This window comes from Elaeis guineensis, chromosome 5, assembly GCF_000442705.2.
Source record: "Elaeis guineensis isolate ETL-2024a chromosome 5, EG11, whole genome shotgun sequence".
Taxonomy (NCBI): domain Eukaryota; kingdom Viridiplantae; phylum Streptophyta; class Magnoliopsida; order Arecales; family Arecaceae; genus Elaeis; species Elaeis guineensis.
The window spans coordinates 41,291,740-41,296,956 of NC_025997.2; the positions used below are offsets into that span (position 1 = coordinate 41,291,740).

General features: G+C 34.3%; 1 long non-coding RNA gene across 1 annotated transcript; it reads left to right on the forward strand.

The window, feature by feature from the left end:
* Positions 1 to 2,844: 2,844 nt before the first annotated feature.
* LOC140857807 (uncharacterized) lies at positions 2,845 to 5,004 on the forward strand. The gene is made up of 3 exons (XR_012141230.1): positions 2,845 to 2,924; positions 3,229 to 3,377; positions 3,876 to 5,004. It is a non-coding gene; the product is annotated as an uncharacterized lncRNA (long non-coding RNA).
* Positions 5,005 to 5,217: the final 213 nt, after the last annotated feature.

A 5,217-nucleotide genomic window follows, 5' to 3' on the forward strand; every position in this document is an offset into this window, starting at 1 on the left:
AGAAAGTAATTTGTGCGCCAGTTTATCCAGATCTAACATCATCCTTATGATGATCCTATAAACGGGAGTCTTTAGAAAATAAATACATGTCTCTAATTCTCAATACTTTGAGAAAATATATCAAAACTGATTCCATGGATGATTCAAGGACACATTACACTTGAATGAAAAAAAAATTATCCTTTTTATTGATCATATCAATATATTAAGTATAAAATTATGTCCTAGATTTATTACAATGTGTCAGTCATATTGGCTTCTAGGATATACATCTAATACTGCTACCCTCTCGGGCATAGTCGTATGCCATATAGTACTTGAACTGATTATACTATGAATATCACAAGTAGATATCAGTTGTATATATCCAGGCTGAAAGCACTAGATTGCTGCAAAAATATCTTTAAGCTCTTAAAAAGAACTGAGGATATGTTCTTAATTTGAAGAAGACAAAGCTAGGAGTGGGAGGATACACCAATTCAAGTTTCTTGTCTGATATTGATGGTAAAATATCTACATCATGGCGTATGTTTTTGTGTCGATATCTTGAAAGAATTTTAAATAATCGATCGATAGAAGCTGAGTACACTGTAGATGTGTAGGATATATTCTGGTTCTAATGTTAGTTGCAGAATTGATTATCATGTCATCAGATATCGTGATACTTTACTGCAAAGACGACAGCATCAGAGCCCTTACTAAGGAGCCTAGATCTCACCAGATATCCAAGTATATAGAGCAATAGAACACGCAACTATCACAAGTAGAAATACATAGAGGTGCAGAGAGCAAACTCCACATGTGATGTGGATGACTCACTGATAAGTCACTTAGCTAGCCTAAAACTTAAGCCTGTCTTCTGAAGATGAAACTTGGTACATGGCAGATTGGCTTTAGTACAAGTGGAAGATTATTTGATGTATGTCCTAGAAGCCAATCTTGGCTGACACATATTATATTTTTAGGATATAATTTTATACTTATTAGGTATTTATATTACCATTCATATTTATGTATCCATGAATCATCTAAAAAATTGACAAGATAATGACACATATTCTCAAAGAGTTGAGAATTTGAGACATGTGTCATTGATAGTTAGTTCCTAAATTACTCCTGATCATAGGATCATCATGGAGATGGTGATTGATCCGGATAGACCAGTGCATGGATTGCTTCTTTCGGACAGATGGGTCTCAAGTCTACAATGTAGAGACATTGGAGTAAGAGTGCAGGTGGTTGTTAGAGAATAACTAGCACTGAGCGTGACCAACACGAGAAGTCACATGAATGTCTGCTCATTCGTTAGTAATTTTCTTGATACTGCAGTTGTATGACTGGTCTTTTGACCTGAGATGGCACTACTGCTCACAGTGAGGCTGCTGGAGTTTGACTGATACATCAACATGGATCTCAATGAGCCCTTACAGTAGATATTGGTGATAGTTGGTCCACTGTAGGAGTAGGGTGTGCATCAAGATGGGATTTATCGATCCTAACAGAAAGAAATAATCCTATGGAATTTAAGAGGCTGAGTCCTTAAGTCTATGGCCATAGCAGTGTGATTGATGAAAAAAAAATTTCATAGAATTATAAATAGACTCGAGCTGATTGAATCTATTATATGACCGATGTTGAGGTTTGACGATTCATCATGACCTGCCATCTGGTCGGGACTCATGATAGAGGAACTTATCATGTGTTAACTGCACCTAAAAGTTCATCATCTTTTATTCTGCTGGATTGCCACTACATACTACTAGGTGTCAGTGGTGGATTATGAGACTCATGAGGATCATCTTGATGATCAATGATCCTTGGTGGGCAGAGTTGAAATTATTTCAATCCATTAAAAAGAGTTTCAATGATATTATGATAGAAATCATAATATATTTTACTATCAGATAGAATAAAACCTATGAGATCACATACAAAAGTAACTTTTGACTGATTAGATGGTTGAATTATGATTATGAATCGTAACAGGATTTGATTATCAATTTGATTGATAATTGATCTAATTCAAATATTGCATTATATAACTTACTAAAGAGTTAGTAAATTATAAGAAGATTAATTAGTAATAGGATTGCTAATTGGCTCAATTTGATTAAGCAATGGGGCTTGCATCAAGTTTAATTTGATTGGATTTAATTTGACTCATTATGGGTTTGATTTGTCAACCCCAATTGAGTTATAGGATAGCCCCAAAATGATCGGATGATTAGTCCCAGTTGAATTAAGATTTAGGTTTGATCCGATTCTTAATTAGACAAGGATGTATGAGTTTTTATTTGGACTAGAAATCCTCATGGGTGCATCAAATCCTAATTGGATTAGGATTAAAATTGAGTTTGACTCAAGCACCAAAAAAGAGTCCAATAGAACTAGGACTCCTCCTCCAATTAGGAGACGTCTAATCTTAATAGATTGGGCTCCAAATTAGATTTGAATTCTCATCTATTTGAGTCTAATCTGATCCTAATATGATTAGGATTCATTGATGTTTTATTGGGTTTAAAACAGCCACCTAATCTAAGAGTCCCATGATCCTGAAACACTTTCCTTCCATGCACCAAAACATCCCACATTGAATCAAATTTTGTGCGCACGCCAACTAGGAATTAATGCCCACTTTTTCTCCCTTTTTAGCATGTAAGAAAGAAGTGATATCACCCTTTGTTAATGTGTAAAACCTGGGAGCAAATCAGTTTTGGGCGGGTGGCACAAAAAGGATAGAGTCCAAGGCTCATTGGACTCTCATCTCCTATTCAAATTAGGACTCTCCTCTTAGCCTCTATTTAAGCAGCACCTTATGGGACGGTTTGGGGGAAAAGAGATGAGGTTTACACATCCAAAAGAAAAGGAATTGGCATGGAGAAAAACAAGGAGAGAGGGCATGGCATCTTGATCCTTGGCGTGAGGTATTTTCTATCTCCCTATCTCTTCCTTCTTACACAACCAATTGTTGGTTGTTTGGACATCTCCTTCTCTCCCTCTTATCCATGTTTAGACATGGATGTCTCCTCTTCCCTTTGTCCAAAGTTGGACAAAATTTTTACATCTCTATTGTAGAGATTTGGTGCATGGATTTTAGAAAGAAAAGAGAAGAAAGGGTTCTTCTCATGATCTCTAGTGTAGAGATCAAGATCCTCCTGCATTTCTTGTTCTCCAAGAGTATCTTGAGAGAAAAAAAAAATTTAACCATCAAGATGCCATCTCTGCAAGGGAGCTAGCACTTCGATGAGATAAAAGACTTCTGATCAAATTAGAATCTCGTATGGATACCTGTAGAGGTTCACGCTTGTGCAGCTACAAAGGACCTTCAGAAGGCATCCATGATCATCAGTTCGCGATAAAAATTCATTCATGCCAAGGTATGTTCTTATTTTATTTTTCTCTATTTGATTTTTGTATCTGAATCTTATCTCACATATGATGATCTTATTTATGGTTTGAAGATTTGATCTTATGCATGCTTAGATAAAATTGAATTTAATCTGAAATTTTTTAAAATTTTGCTGTGTACTTATTTTGTAAAATTATGTATGCATGAAATCATAAAACTCCAATATCAAGAAGCATTGACATAAAAGTACTTGATCTGTATCATCTATGCCCATCAGATCAACTAAAAGATGGCCAATAATCTAAAAGTATTAAAAATAGATTTGCATACTTTTTGTGAACAAAAATTAAATCTAGAATCCAATCATATTAAATATTGTATCAAAAGAGTAGCTACACCTCAGCCTTAGCAAAAAAAATTTAATTCATGATAAAATAAATAAATAAAATAAATAAAATAAAATATATCATCTCAGAATATATTGCACATTGCTGAATCTGCCTCAATTCCTGCTCTTTGCATGAAGATGATTGGTAGATGGTGGCTGGTTGTGAAAAGAAGGAGAGAAGAGAAGAGAAGAGAAAGAGGTTCTTTTTTCCTTATTTTTGGTCTTGTTACTTCTATTTTCTTCATCTCAAATCATCCCCTCTTATAAGCTATGAATTTCCTACATCCTAGTAGGCCACGAAGTCTAAAAACATCTCAAATTAGTGTCCCAAGCGAGTATACCAAGTGAAATCAAGTTCTGACCATCAGATTGAATTTAAACGCCTCAGATTATGCTTGATCAATTTCTATTCTCAGTTGGAAAGGATATAGACCGTCGAATCAACCTCCAGATGGGATTTGGGCCATCGATCGATGCATTTGATGAAGTTCTCTACTTAGTTCTCAGTCGCAGCTAACCAGCACCATTAGATCAACCCCGAAACTTGATCTGGATAGTCTGTCAGTGCAAAAGAGCTTCCATCTCCCGTATGCCATGTGAAGACTAGCAAAACTATTCGAAGGACCACGACAAAGGATCTGTGGACCAGCCAATAGGTCCATCATGCATCGAAGGCTTTAAAATGGATTTTTTAGGTGATTTTTGCTTGATTTTGGTTTTGATTTTTATGTGGGTTTCTCTTTTTTTTATTTCTTTTCTGGAATACAAAATATACCCACATCAGAGTATAATTTTCAGCAACATAAATAAAAAATAAATCAAAATTTAATAAATAAAGATAAAAATATAATATAAAAATAAGCTTATTAAATACCTCCAAACTAAGCTTTGATCATCCTCAAGCAAAAAGAATGATAAACCAACAGATAAGCTCAAATTTATGTATTCTAATCTCAATCTTATATTCACTTCCATGCTTCAAAGATAGTACGTAGATATGATTCAAAAAAATATGTAGAACTCAACCAAAAAATTTTATAATTCAAGTGTTAATAACATCTAATCATATAATCTGAAGTGTGTGTGTGAATAACCAATCTTAAATTTCTTTCATTTTTTCGGTTATAATCATGCAAACTCATGAATAATGAATATGAACACTTCATATGCTTGCTCTTCTCACAACTCTCCACTAATATAGATATTCTTATTAACTTAGATCAAAAGGTCTTTATCAAGTTGTAATGGGGCTATGGTATTGGCTGCCAAAGAAGGGATAAGAAAAAATCAAAAGCAAGAGAGCTAAAAAATTGATAAGCATTGAAAATATGTAGCATTGTTCTTCTTCTTCTTCTTCTTCTTCTTCTTCTTCTTCTTTGCTGTAATAACACCCTTTTGACCCCTTTTTGCTCTTTTCATCTATTCTACCAAATTAATGCATCATAATCATACCTCTTTTCATATACCATTCTCCAAGAAA